This window comes from Mus musculus, chromosome 1, assembly GCF_000001635.26.
Source record: "Mus musculus strain C57BL/6J chromosome 1, GRCm38.p6 C57BL/6J".
NCBI lineage: Eukaryota > Metazoa > Chordata > Mammalia > Rodentia > Muridae > Mus > Mus musculus.
In genome coordinates this window covers 141466914-141483169 of record NC_000067.6, presented here as the reverse complement: position 1 = coordinate 141483169, position 16256 = coordinate 141466914, and positions in this window count along the sequence as shown.

Here is a 16256-nt window from a genome sequence, read left to right as displayed (position 1 = left end):
AGAAAGAAAGAAAGCAGCAGACAGGATTCTTATTTCCACGAGACAAGTGATGTTTCTTTTTATGTGTTTGTTTTTTTTTTGTTTGTTTGTTTGCTTGTTTTGTTTTGTTCTGTTTGTTAATTATAGCAAGGCAGGATTCTTCTTACTGACAAGGACAGGGCGTTTTGCTTCAGACTGGTTTCTTTCATTTAGCAATAAAACGTTTTTTTCTTTCTCTATGCAATAAAGGTTGGAGGTTATTTTTTCGTCCAGAATGAGTGAGTGCTTTCTGTGTTGTCACTTTGGCTTTTGCTTCATCCACCAAATACACATGCATATATATGTGTAGAGGTATGTGTGTGAGTATGTGAGTGTGTATGTGTATGTGTGTGTGTGTGAGTGTGTGTGTGAATGAGTGTGTGTGTGAGTGAGTGTGTGTGTGAGTGTGTGTGTGTGAGTGTGAGTGAGTGTGTGTGTGTAGGTGTGTGAGTGAGTGTGTGTGTGTTAGTGTGTGTGTATGTGTGTGAGTGAGTGTGTGTGTGAGTGTGTGTGTGAGTGTGAGTGAGTGTGTGTGTGTGAGTGAGTGTGTGTGAGTGTGTGTGTGTGTGTGAGTGAGTGTGTGAGTGTGAGTGAGTGTGTATGTGTGTGTGTATGTGTGTGTGTATGTGTGTGAGTGTGTGTGTGTGTGTATGTAAGTAGATGAGAAAGATTTTTGAGCCCAACAAAAAGGCTAATGTGTATATGAATGTATGTATGTTTCTATGCACGCTTACTTGTGTACAAAATTTTCTGTCTGTTAGCATTACTTTTTTTTCCTAGTTCAGTGAAAGTTAATTTCTCCAAGTCTCCCTCTCAGCCTGCCAGTGAGAGGCCAGGTTTCTGAACAATAGAGAAAGGAGCTGTAAAATTTAGTGCTTTAATTAATCTCCTGCCATTTTACAAGTGACTGTTAATTGTCAGAGGCCTGCAGCTTCTGGCCTCAGAGTAACTTAGAGTTAACAGTTGCATGTTATATTAGTGAGCAGCCTTACTCTCTGAAAACCAAGGTTTGCCCACTCACAATTTTTCCAGTCAATCGGCTGCCTACCTGAGAGATACTGTGCTCAGGAAGGCTCCCAGAAATGTACCTAATCCTGCTGTGACTTCATGAGCCAGGAAGGTTGATATTGGGGTAAAGTGGGGAGTTCCATTTTTAGAAGAAAATCAGTGGATGGAATGGGGGTAATATAATAAGGGAGCTGGGAGGAGAGAGGGGGGTTGATTTCTGGTTGTAAAGTGAATAAACAAATAAATTAATGAAGAAAAGATAACGCAATGCTCTTACAGAGGACCTAGGTTCAATTCCTACCACTAACCAGGTGGTTCAACAAATATCTGTAACTGCTGTGGGAGAGCTGATGACTGCTTTTGGCCTTTGTAGGCACTAGGGATATATTTTATGTACATACATGCAGATAAAAAAAACATATAGAATGTAAAATTTAAAATATTAAAGGCACAAATGTCTTTAATTACTGGGAGAAATCTATTATTTAAAATAAAATGAACGCTGTAGTCATTTTTAAAAGTTAATAACTGAAGACTTAAACAAAGGATCCTACATGTTTTCATCACTTCAGCTTTCTATATTTTAATAAACCATGAAAAGAGCTTATTAGTATTGATAAATTACTTATTGTAATTTATGTGTAAGAATTATGTAAGCTAGAAATTTTCATTTTTTAAAATTTTTGATATTTTTTTCAATAATAGCATAACTTTATTTGTCTATACTAATAAATTTCACATTGTCACTTTAATCCTTTCATAAATCTTCTTCAACTAAATGTTTTGCATTGTTTCCCTCTTACTGTGAATTTTCACAGCAAGTCATATAAGAAGGAACTTTCTTAAAGCACAGCATCCTATAACAGACATAACTAATAAATATCATTACTGATTTTAGTGCTAAAATTCAAGATTCAAATCCATAAAAAATATGTAAAGACTAATAAAATATCCATACCAAATGTCTTACTATAGAAACAGGCAAAATAAAGCAGATTAGTGTCATTTGCATATACATAACAAACTAGAATGCATTATCAAGACTCAGTAAGTAAAAAAATTGGGATTCAGAGGCAAATACTTGACATTAGAATTGCAAGTTGTAATTTTCTTTTTGTACCATTAAACTTTGTATTAACATTTAACTAATGTTCATATAACTTTTAATAAGGTTTTTTCTCTGTATACTGTAATTGGATTATCCCCATTAAATTATTCAATTATAAAAACACAATTCAATACCGATTAAGTCCATAAGGCTTATTTCTATGCATTGTTTTGACAGCATTTAAAAGCCTCTGGAAGGAATTTTTACTTTATCAATATGATAACCTTAACCAGCAATTGCAATTTATCTGGAACCCTGAGATCTCTCAAATAGGCAGCATACACCTGCTGATATGAGGTCCCCAAAACACATACAGTAGAGGACTTTCGGGTCCTTTAGCTACGCAAAATAAGGGACACATTCTCCTACCTTACCATCATAAACAACTGCCAGCTATGAAGACTCCTGAATTAACAAACAAGGTAGTAATATATAGTCAATTTATGAAGTTGTAAATCATAATAGGCTTTCTTTTGCATAGCCTTTTTGACTATGAAAGTATCTGGGTTTTTTTTCATGCATATCAAACAAAACATATAAGTATGATTTTCTGGATGGTCTTTCCTTCCATCTCAGCTCCGAATTTTGTCTCTCTAATTCCTTCCATGGGTATTTTGTTCCACATTCTAAGAAGGAACTAAGTATCCACACGTTGGTCTTCCTTCTTCTTGAGTTTCATGTGTTTTGCAAATTGTTTCTTGGGAATTCTAAGTTTCTGGGCTAAAATTAACTTATCAGTGAGTGCATATCATGTGTGTTCTTTTGTGATTGGGTTACCTCACTCAGGATGATATCCTCCAGACCTGTCCATCTGCCTAAGAATTTCATGAATTCATTGTTTTTAATAGATGAGTAGTCCTCCATTGTGCAAATGTACCATGTTTTCTGTATCCATTCCTTTGCTGAGGGACATCTGGGTTCTTTCCAGCTTCTGGCTATTATAAATAAGGCTGCTATGAACATAGTGGAACATGTGACCATTCAGAGAGTGCCCCACCTGGGGATCCATCCCATAAACAACCACCAAACCCAGAAAATATTGCATATGCCAGAAAGATTTTGCTGACAGGACCCTGATATAGCTGTCTCTTGTGAGGCTATGCCAGTGCTTGACAAATACAGAAGTGGATGCTCACAGTCATCTATTGGATGGAACACAGGGACCCCAGTGAAGGAGCTAGAGAAAGTAGCCAAGGAGCTAAAAGGGTCTGCAACACTATAGGAGGAACAACAATCTGAACTAACCAGTACCCCCCCCCCCGCCCCCAGAGCTTGTGTCTCTAGTTGCATATGTAGCAGAGGGTAGCCTAGTTGGCCATCAATGGGAGGAGAGGCCCTTGGTCTTGAGAAGATCATATCCCCCAGTACAGGGGAATGCCAGGGCCAGGAAGCAGGAGTGAGTGCATTGGGAAGCAGGGCAGGGGAGGATATAGGGGACTTTCAGGATAGCATTTGAAATATAAATGAAGAAAATATCTAGTAAAAAAGAAAGAAAGTAAAAAAAAAAGTGTGTGATTATCACATAAAGGTAACAAATTGAATGTGCTTCCCTTATACCCTAATTGAATGAAAGGTATTCCAAAATATGTAATGGCACTAACAAAATGTGAAAAAGCAACAAATTAAAAAAAAATGGTGTCAGACAGAAAGCAGACATTTACTGCAATTAAATGCATATTACTGGTCTTACAAACTGAAAATAATATTCATAAGTAGGTTCCATTAAGAATATATATGGCAGTTTTGATGAGCTGAATTTTTTACTAATTATAGGTTGCCCATAAGCAGGCAAAGAATAAAGGGATTTGTTTCCTTTTTAGTATTCATACCTAGGCAAACAAATTTATGCACTAGAATTTTCTTTTTTAGCATATGATAAAAATAAATACCTAAATTAACCCTTAAAATGGAAAGTTGAGGTAGGAAAAGTGAAGGTAAATAAATAAAATTAGAAAATGTAGTTAATAGCAGGGAACTAATTAAGAACCAAGGAAGTAAGACAATCAGTGTTGTGTGAAATTATGTGCCTTTGGGAAAATATTTCAAGGAGAACTCAGCATGGTCAGAGTCCTAAAAATCAATCATTAAATTTCAAGAAGGCAACTGGGCATGATGAGAATACCTACAGGACACCAGGAGGCTGGGATGTGGACAGTTGTAAGCTAGCATTGGCCATATAAATGACCTTTTCTTATAAGAAAAGCCAAGAAAGTTCAATATAAGAAAGGCCAAGAATTTTCAAAGACGATTTTGCTGAAATTTTCTGAAATATCAAATTGTAAGTGATAATGATACCGACATAGGCAATGAAACAAAATAGTATGGACATGGAAAGAATTGGATAATGCCTGGAGCTTTTATATGCATTGATATGTCCCATCTTTAAGTATCATAAATAGGAGAAAGTTCCTATCAAGAGAGTAGACATTCAACACAGATTTCAGTGGATTTAAAATTACTTCAAACCTTATATTTTCTTTTTTTTATTATTAGGTATTTTCCTCGTTTACATTTTCAATGCTATTCCAAAGGTCCCCCTTACCCACCCCCCCAATCCCCTACCCACCCACTCCCCATTTTTGGCACTAGCGTTCCCCTGTACTGGGGCATATAAAGTTTGCAAGTCCAATGGGCCTCTCCTTGCAGTGATGGCTGACTAGGCCATCTTTTGATACATATGCATCTGGAGACAAGAGCTCCAGGGTACTGGTTAGTTCATATTGTTGTTCCACCTATAGGGTTGCAGTTCCCATTAGCTCCTTGGGTACTTTCTCTAGCTCCTCCATTGGGGGCCGTGTGACCCATCCAATAGCTGACTGTGATCATCCACTTCTGTGTTTGCTAGGCCCCGCCATAGTCTCACAAGAGAGAGCTATATCTGGGTCCTTTCAGCAAAATCTTGTTAGTGTATGCAATGGTGTCAGCATTTGGAAGCTGATTATGGGATGGATCACTGCATATGGCAATCACTAGATGGTCCATCCTTTCATCACAGCTCCAAATTTTGTCTCTGTAACTCCTTCCATGGGTGTTTTGTTCCCATTTCTAAGAAAGGGTAAAGTGTCCACACTTTGGTCTTCGTTCTTCTTGAATTTCATGTGTTTGGCAAGTTGTATCTTATATCTTATATTTTCTTTAAAGTCAATAATATTTTAAACTCAAAGGAGCTAGGTGTTGGTTGCTTAGACTTTTAGTTCCAGCACTTAAGTAGCAGAAGCAGTCTGATTTCTGAATTTGAGACCAGTAGGCTCTACAGAGTGAGATCTAAGAAACTGAGGGCTATACTGAGATACCATGCCACAAAAATAAACAAACAAACAAACAAACAAACAAACCAAAGAAACAAGCAAAACATTAAAAAACTCCTGATTCTATTGGCTCAAGAGATTGTTCAGTGGTTAGAAGCACCGACTGCTAATTCAGTGGTCCCAAGTTCAATTCCCAGAACCCACATGGCAGCTCACAGCTGTCAATATTTCCAATTCCAGAGGATCTGGCACCTTTACACAGACATGAAGGCAGAACACCAATGGACATAAAAATAAATGAATCTCAAACTCAAAGTAAAATTCTTTTATTTTTCCTATTTTTTATTAGGTATTTAGCTCATTTACATTTCCAATGCTATACCAAAAGTGCCCCATACCCACTCCCCCACTCCCCTACCCACCCACTCCCCCTTTTTGGCCCTGGGGTTCCCCTGTACTGGGGCATATAAAGTTAAAGTAAAATTCTAATGTCTCTAAAAATAAACCTATGCCAAAAATTATCTTCCATAACAAAAAAGCATAGCCTTAAAGGTGAAAACACATTCTAGATACTCAGCATTTTAAGAGGTATTAAGGAAGATTGTTTACTTTGTCAGAAATATGAGAAGTATTTAAGTGTAAAATCAGCATTTATTAAAAAATAATGAAGAAATTGAGTTAAAAATAAGAGTTCCAGAGACACAAATTAATGCATAAGACAAACTTTAATATAATTGGAAAAAATAATAAGGTATTAGAAAGAAAGAAGGAATTGAGTGAATATATAAAATCTATGAAAGTTAATAAATAAGGAATATGGACAACTGAACTATAAAAAGAGAAGGAAATAAGAGGAAAATATTTTAAAAATACATTGGGAAAATCATTGATGTTAATTATTTTGATATAAACAAAACACAGAAATTTTCCTAGAATTGTTAAAAATTTAATAAGACATGGATTAATGAAATTCTTTAGTTTGGATAAATTTCAAAATACCCATAATCAAACATATTGTAATTGACAATGCAAAAAGTGAGAGAAGCCATCTTGAGAGGATTCATCATGTATAAGATACTATCAAAAAAAAATTAAGGAATCAAAGCCTAAGTCATTTTTAGATTGTTAAGATCAAAGTAAAATATTCTGATATACACAAAAGTTTTAGAGAATCCTTTGTGCTCATATGGAATATACTAACAAGTAACTTGTATTCACAAAAAGATTTGAAAATTTTGCTACATATATACATGTATGCTTTTATAGTACAATTATTAATATAAATCATCTTAACATATATTTTTGTAGGTTTTATAGAGTATACAATCATAATTGATTAAAATGTTTTAGATATTGTCCCCAAGGAGCCTGCATGATGTCTCTGACACAGTGTGTGATTGCTGGCAGGAAGGAAACTTCTAATTCATTTTCATATTTATTGTCCTACAATCAAGGTGTAAGGTGTATTTAATAATAACAAATCTTTCTGATATTCATTTGAGAGCAAAGGCCCTTTAGGTTCTCCTTGAACAACAAATCACAGGAAAGCATGAGCATTGAGAACCTATTTTGAATACTTGTGGTTTCTCAGATTAGTATTGCCTACCCATATACTGTATCTCTGTTCACATTTGTTTGTTTGTAACATGGATGAAATGCTTTTCCAGGTACAGCAGTATCACAACTCTCTCTCTCTTTCTCTCTCTCTCTCTCTCTGTGTGTGTGTGTGTGTGTGTGTGTGTGTGTGTGTGTGTGTGATTCAGTCTTAATTTATAGATGAGGTTGTGCCAAGGTTGATGTAAACCACCCAAAGTCACACTGCAGGGTCATCAGGAGGCTCAGGTTCTGTTACTGGGAGCTTGGGAAGGAGAGGAGAATACAGTAGGGTGTTGGGAACTAAAAAGAGGGCAGCGCCTGGGGAAGAGAGGGAAGGGGAACCTCCCCCCAGTTTTTTACCTATTCTCTGGTCTGTCAGGCGTGGGATGGTTGCTATCTACCTTCTACACATCCCTGTGTGGGTATTCCTCTGACCCACTCTTCAGGGGGTGTCCAAGGGGCAGCCCTACCTGGGAACACCGGAGCTACTTTGCTAAAGCCATCATGGTTATAGGAGAGAGGGATGAGGGAAGAGAGGTTCCCAATACCTGTGAGAGTGAGCATAGTGGATATTGATGAGCAGAGACTCTCTATGATTTAAGAGCTTTATTATAGAAATGCAGGGGAAAAAAAAGAAGTGAGAGAGAGGGAGACAGAGGGAGAGAGAGAGGGAGAGAGGGAGAAGGAGAGAGGAAGAGAGGGAGAGAGGGAGAGAGGGAGAAGGAGAGGGAGGGGGAGAGAGAGATAGGGGAGCGAGAGGGAGAGAAAGGGAGAGGGAGAGAGAGGGAGGAGGAGAGAGAGGGAGAGGGGGAGAGGGAGAAGGAGAGGGAGAGGGAGAAAGAGGGAGGGAGAGGGAGAGAAAGGGAGAGGGAGAGAGAGGGAGGGGGAGAGAGAGAGGGAGAAGGAGAGGGAGAGGGAGAAGGAGAGGGAGAGGGAGGGAGAGAGCGAGAGAGAGAGAATGAGAGAGGGAGAGGGAGAAAGAGAGAGAGAGAAGGAGAGGGAGAGAGATAGGAAGAGGGAGAGAGAGGAAGAGGGAGGGAGAGAGAGAGAGGGAGAAGGAGAGGGAGAGAGGGAGAGTGAATGAGAGAGGGAGACGGAGGGATAGAGGGAGAGGAAGAGAGAGGAAGAGAGGGATAGGGGAGATGGAGAGAGAGGGAGAGGGAGGGAGGGAGAGGGGGAGAGAGGGAGAGAGAGGGAGAGAGAAGGGAGAGGGAAGGAAAAGAAGGGAGAGGGAGGGAGGGAGAGAGAGGGAGAGAGAGGAAGGGAGATAGAGAGGGAGGGAGGTAGAGGGAGAGAGGGATAGAGAGAAAGAGAGAGAGAGAGAGGGAGAGAGGAAGAAGAAGAGAGAGAGGAAGAAGGAAAGAAAGGGAGAGAGGGAGTGAGAGGGAGAGAGGGAGAGCGAGAGAAAGAGGAAGAGAGGGAAAGGGGGAGAGAGAGAGGAAAGGCTACAGAGAAAGAGAGAGAGAGAGGAGAGAGGAGAGGAGAGGAGAGGAGAGAAAAGGAGAGGAGAGGAGGGGAGGGGAGGGGAGGGGAGGGGAGGGGAAAGAACAAAGAGAGGGGAAAGAGGGGTTGAGAGTGAGGTGTAAGAGGGAGACAAGTAAGAGAGCAAGGTGGGACTGAGCAGCCCTTTTTAGAGTCTTTACTGTTGCTATGTAACTGAGGAGGAGTTTAGCCTGAAAGTCAGAAGCTTGGGACATTGCCTATGTGATTTCTGACCATGCCTCTCCTGTGGAGGATGTAGGGGGTGGTAACTTAGGCAGGAGCTAGAGTTCCAGGAGCATGAGGGAATGCCTACCATGTCATGAAGGTGAATTATCACCATTTCCGGGGTTCAGATCTCAGATCAACTGGAGACCAGCCTACAATTCCCCACAGTAGGGAGGAAGGAAGAATGGGGAGGGAGGGAAGAAAGGAGGGAAGCTCTAGTGGGCTCACTGTCCCCTTGAGGCCCCCTTATTATACTTCCTTAGAAAAGAAAACAAGGTTTGAAGGTAAAATGTTTCTTCACTTAGAGGGTATTGGGTGGCAGAGCTAGGACTCGAACCCTGGTCCTCCATTGGATCTCACCTGATCCACAGCAGACATCAGGTTGAACCAGGATAATTTAGAAGTCTAACAACACTGTCAACACAAAACAGCTCTCACCATCAAAGGAGGAAGAGATAGCTTATTCTGGAGTCAAATTTGAGTGACCCCAGAAACAGATTAGTTACTGCCAAATCCCAGGCTCCAATGTGGAAATAGTTTCATGCGGTATCACCACTGTTATTGGGGTTATTAGCAGTTCTCTGTTAGATCTGAGTCTTCTTATACAGGAGATAATATATGCTTGGGAATATGACGGCTCAGAAATATGTGATTGGTGCGATCATATTGCCTAGGAGACAACTAACAACTGTTGTTTTGGTAAATGGATATTGTACCCAATTACTTTCTAAATGTTGAAATTCAGACCCTTAGACAAATGTTACCCCCAACGATGTGTAGAAAGCTACAAATTCAAAGACTCACAACTGCTTAAAGAACTGTAATTATGAATTCAATGTAGCTTCACTTGTCTGCAATGGGCTTGTAAAGAGTTTACCTGTCAATTGTCACTCATAGAACATTAATAGCTTAATGGGTTCCTAGCATTCTTTAGGAAAGTAGTGACTACTGATGGATTCTGGAGTAAGATAAGTCATTGTTTTCAGTTGTATTGCCACTTAGAAATCATCATACTTCAGGGAACAGTCCAACATATGTTGCAAAGTAATGTAAATCCATTGGTTCATAAAAGAACTAAAAGACATCAAGTGGGAAAGGCAGAAGATTAATGGGAAATAAGAGAATTCCTAGGAAGAAAGCAGTCAGAATAGTTTATGCACAAATGTGAATTTGTCTAAGGATTATTTTCAGAAAAACTTAAAAAGAAATGTTTTCCAATAATATGTTAAATAAAAAATAATTTCTTGTTAGTATGCATAATATGAAATTATTATGACATTAAACATAATAAAAGAACAGATTTTTACAGGCTATAAAATTATAAGTATTAATACAAGCCAGGTCCTAATAAATTTAAGGTATCAATTGAAACATTCAATTAACCACAAAATATTTTTAAAACATTAAAAAATATTTTTAAAAACTCAATATATATATATATATATATATATATATATGAAGTAAGAATAGATTACATATTTATTTCAGGAAAAAATTAACAAAATTTCACTACTGAATAAGTTAAGGAGGAGATAGTTTAAAAGCACATAATCACATGAGAAATACAGAAATACAATTTTTATCAGCATCAAACTCCTTTCATGTGAGCATATTCAAGACACAGATTGGAGAATGTTACAAAGGAAAGAAAGAAAATAACTCTCACTCTAAAATGTCTTCATCTAGCAGAAATGATACTTGGAAAATTATTTTATTTATTTCTATTTTTTGATGTGATGGTATGGTAAACAATTAGTACACAAGAGGGAGAATACATAGCTTAGTTGGGAAATGTACTCAAAGAGTAGGATTTGAGTTCAAATACCTAGCAACAGTGAAGTTAAAATGCAGGAATATTAATGAGCATTTTAACCTATATTATGATAGAGAACACAGAGATAGACAGGTTTGTTAACTTAACTGGCTAGTCAGCGGAGTTTTATCAATGTCCTGCACATTAAGTGAGAAAACATGTCTCAGAGAAAGACCCATTAAATTGACTTCTGGTTGACACTACACACAAACACATCACACATACACAACACATACACACAGACACACACACATACAGATACAAACATACACACATGTACACACATGTACACACACATGCACACCAATATACACATACACATACACAATTACTATTGTCAAATATACCATATTGTCTTAAAAAATTTCCCTTGTGTTTCTTGTACCATGTAACTGCTACATTCTTATTTCACTATTAAATATCTTAGAATATTTTACAACTTAAGGTAAAGTAAGATATGTGGCAGTTGTACTTTGTTAGATTACATATCCCCCAAAATGGTTTTTCTATAACGAAAAAGCAATAAAGAGGTCTGCAGGTGAGTTATAATAAGTTTCTGGTTACACTTTAAATATATGTTGGGTTGATCAATATGTGAAACCTCATCAGAGCTAGAGTCATACAATTGTACCAACTTAATAATTTTAAATGAGATCAAAACCTGTTTTTCTATAGAGACGTGTAGTATACACATCCAATATTTTCTAAAATTTAAATACATATGATCCACAGAGAGGGAGGCTATTTATGGATGGGTACAGGGTAGTTGTGTGTAGAGTTATGCAGCAATATGATAGAATAAACCAAATGTGCCTGGAGCATATGTGAACTCACATATTTAGATATACTTTAATAATTGTCATTATGTGTTTGAACTAAGAGATGCACCACTGGATTTAATACTTTAAGAGACCCCAATTTAGTGTAAAGTATATTCACATAAGTATCATGGCTAACTTTGCTAATATATAATATTATTAACTTTGTTAATATATAAAAATAAATTTTTATACAAGTATATATAGATGTGTTTTAAGAAAGACAAACAAATCCTCACATCTATCAATAATATTGTTTGATTTTAAGTAACTTAATTTTTGCAAATATATGCAAATGACTTTATTGCCCATAAATAGAATTACATAACAATTTACATTTTTTAACAATTTACAATTTTAAGAAGACCAACCCTCACTATGTTGTTCAATTTTGTACAGAATTGCTAAATAGATTATAATTAAAATTAGTATTTCAAATTATTCAGTTTTCATTATTTCTGTTTTTATTTATTGATATATAATATTAGAATAGTTTCACAAAACTTCTATTCATTGCAATTCATATGCAAATAAATGAAAAATGTTAATCATTTTATAAGCATTTTAAAGCATCTCATTTATTTGACCTTCTATAGAATATAGTATAGTAGGTCACAATATATTTAAAAAATCAAATACCCATGAAGAACTCAGGACAGTGAACTGTTTATTGAAAAAGGGCTGGCATTTTGCCTTTTTTCCTAGTTACTTTGCCAAAAGATTGGGCATTAATCAACTCTTGAATAAAAGGTTTCTGAAGATCAGCCAGAGAATTTATTAGCTTCCCATTAGAGGCATCGGTCTGTTCAAAGGCTAATTAGACCAATCTGTGAATATATCAATCCCATAATTACTCAGACTAATTATATTATTCATCGGAAATATGTTCATGAGACTCTACTAATGTATAACCTTGTAGTTTTAAGATGACCGAAACAGAAGTAGGATACAGATGTATGGATTTGATATGTATGGTTTATTTTAAGATGCCATAATAAAATGTCAGAAGAAGAACTATGGCTAAATCAAAAATTAATAGATAATATTGAGTTAGACGTCATGAATTCGCGAACTTATTATAAACTGAGACAAAAATTATAATATTTGGACATAACTTCATTTAAAATGACTACATGATTCTTTCATGGAGTCTATGTATGTGAACCACTGTGAACTACGTGTGCACATACACATGAAAAATCTCTGTCAATCTGCAGATTATGATAATCAAAAGCATTTTAACTTGGCATCTAGGAACTGCTTTTAGGTATTGAAAGACAATGAGTAATTCAGGAATACATTATACATATTCAGACTAATAAGCCAAAATTTAAAAAAAAGGTCAGTAAAAATGTACACATATGCTCAAACGGATAATACTTATCTCTGAGAGCCAAAGAATCAATTAGGATGGGAATGAGATAAACAGTTATGTTTAGAAAGGCAGTTTATTAATTTCTCGTATATTCACATAAAAAATTACTTAACATAGTTCAAAGTGAGTATCCCAAACACATAGTTTGCTCACAAGTTCTGCCTTACATGAACCAGGCAAAAATCAATAAACAAAAGCTGAATTTCACTGCACATTAACAAAAATCTTGATGCCTTTAGACATTCACACAGTAAATACTTAAGGTATGTAAATTAAATCACTATTTTAAATCACAAATCTCCATTAAGGCACACGGTAGCAGTCATAAGACAGGAAGTATACCATATGAGCTCTTAGAAGGAGTGGGAAGTTTGAGACCTAGCAAATATCTTTAGAGTGGTGTTCTGACGAAGCAATGAGAAACAGGTTGTGACATTTTTCACTCAGCATTTATTTATTTATTTATTTAATCAGAGTTGTGTACTCACCGTAGGATAGATTACCAATATTTAAAAATATTATATTTAAAGAATAAGTCAGAACCAACTTTATATTAGATGAAGCCCATAGTTGTAACTCTTTTATTGAAATGGCATTCCTTTTAGACTGGCATTTAGATTTATTCTAAAAGCTTTTAAACTTTTTCAAAAGATCAAGGGCATTGAGCTTTGCAGTTTTTATTTTATTACAAATCTCAACCAATTTTTAACCAGTATTACTTTAAGACCCGTGGCTTACATCTAAGTACTATAATAAGGACAATTCACATACATACCAGATTATGAATTTAAACAGATTTGTGAAGGATAAAGTTATAGAGTGACCCAATTGTTAGTAAAACGATTATTAAGATTGAGCAAATTGATTGGAACAATAAAATATTTTAAATCTTGAGTCATCTGAAAGGGCAAGATGGAAGAAAAATCCATCCTGTAGGTTACTTAATTTCCTTATTAGCTAAATATACTACAATGTTAAAGGCATTTGACATTGATATTGTACTGAAATATTTCTCCCCATTATGAGTTTAATTTTAATAGAATTAACATAATCATAGAATAAATCTATCAAACAAATATATTTACAAAGTTAACATGTAATTTTTAATAATTTTTATTAATATAATTTGTTAGCTAGCTTGTTCCTTAGGTCTTTCTTTTTGCATGTGTATGCACATGTGTATATTTGTGTTGATTATGTGTGTGTTGTGTTTTATTCAAAGACAGAATTTCAATAGGTAGCCTGTTTGTCCTGCAATGTACAATGTTGACCAAAGATAGGCTCAAACTCACAGAAGTCTGGCAGCTTATCTGAGTGATGGTATTAAGAGCATTATTGTTTTAATTGAGCACATAAAAGTAAGGGGAACTGTCTTTGATTCTGGGTCAGTGTGATGTACAAATGAAGTAGCAGGCTGTGGCATGAAAGTTTCTTAGTTATTGATCATTTCATAAATCTTGGCACGACAATTTTTTGCAATGTCTCCCTCTGGAGTAAAAAGCCAAGCTTCCACAGACTGATGATGAATAACTGACTTTGAGTCAACCTAGCACAGATGACGGGATTATAAGGCACTTTACACATTTTACACTATTACTTTTCTTGACAACTAACTGACATTTTAATCATTTATATTTCAGTAAAGAATAATCTGTAAGAATGAAAAAATTGTACAAAATATATGAACACCATTAAGCTAAATGTCCCAGGTGATTGATTTTTTTAATAGTTTATATTTACAATCCTAGTAACTGAAAATGCCCTTCAAGTGTGTTAACTACTGTGTGAATTTTAAAAATGCAAAACATGCACACAATTGTATTTTGGTTGGATTTAACACATGCTATATGAAACAATAACCATTCCTAGTTCTGTAATTGGGAAAAGAATCCATGGCTAATTGGGTCACAGTCATTATCAGAAAAACTACTACTGTTATTTACTAAAATTCATTTTATCAATATTCCCACTATATTTTTATTTTTCATCTAAAGATGTGTTAAGCTAAGTGTCTTTCTGCATTGACTGAATGGTAGTTAACACATAGAGCCACATAACTGGTCAAATGCAGACAGTAAGTGACTATGAAAAGCACAGGCCTATATGGGACATAAATGTCATAGAGCCAGACATTGTGGAGAACTGCTAACAAACAGTGAGTTCTAGACATGATATTAGCACACCATGAACTCAAAATGCCTATGACTGCATATTCAATACCTGCTAAAGATAAAATCAGTAAAGAATTCCAGCATAATGAATTCTCTTAATTCTGAAGAGTTATTGGTGCCTGATGCCTCTTGTGCAAAGGAGAGTCCATTTTCTTCTGGGATGTGGTCCTCAGATGTTATCGAAGCACCAGTGGATGGTCCCCCCACAAACATACATACATACATACATACATACATACATACATACATACAGACAGACAGACATACAGACATGCATAAAGACACACACACACACACTGAGATGACATTAATGTGCTAAATCAGTTAAGAGTCCATGAAGTTGTGAAGGAGACATTTTGGTTGGTTCTAGAAGTAGTTGAAACGGAAGGAACATGGGATGGATTTGTTCAAAGCATACTGCATGAAATTTTCAAAGAATAATGATATTAACACATTTAATTCCTATGATATTAAAATATTTTATTTTCATGTTGTAAGAGAAAACTAATTTATTTTAAGAGAAAAATCAAATTACCTAAGATTACTGTATTATATTATTGAATACTGGAAGATCATTAGGTAAAATTCTACTTATATTTGAAATCAATGTAAAACACTATCAAAAAATAAGTATTTATTTATTTGATATGTGTTTGTGTGTTATAAAATGTTCCTGTGCTATATAAAAAAAATGATGTCATTGTGGCTGTTTATCATCTTTGCATCTTCTCCATCTCCATTGTTTATTTTTTAAACTGTGTGTGTGTGTGTGTGTGTGTGTGTGTGAGAGAGAGAGAGAGAGAGAGAGAGGGAGAGAGAGAGAGAGAGAGAGAGAGAGAGTACAAGAACATTCATATATCCATGTCTGAAGCTTGTCCAAACATACCAAATAAAGGCATCAGATGGCCCAGTGTGGGAGTTACCGGCAGTGATGGGGTGCACAATAGGGGTGCTGGGCACTAGATTCTGATTATAAGCAACATGTTAACTATTGAGGCATCTCTCCACTCCCTTTAATATTCTTCAAAAAGACTTGAGTATTAGATAAAAGCAATGCATTGAATATATGAACCTTGTGTTTTTATATTAGTATAAGATACTTGTAGTCACAGTGAGATTATGAAGTTGACATATTATAGCTAAGAAAGGGACCTAGCATGACCACACTCCAGAAGACCCAACAAGCAGCTGAAAGAGACAGATGCAGATATTTGCACCCAACCAATGGACAGAATCTGCTGATCCCTATGGTTGAATTAGGGAAATGCTGAAAGAAGCTGAGGAGGAAGGCAACTCTGTAGGAGGGCCAGTAGTCTCAATTAATCTGGACCCTGGAGATCTCTCAAACACTGTACAACCAACCAGGCTGCATACACCAGCTGATATGAGGCCTC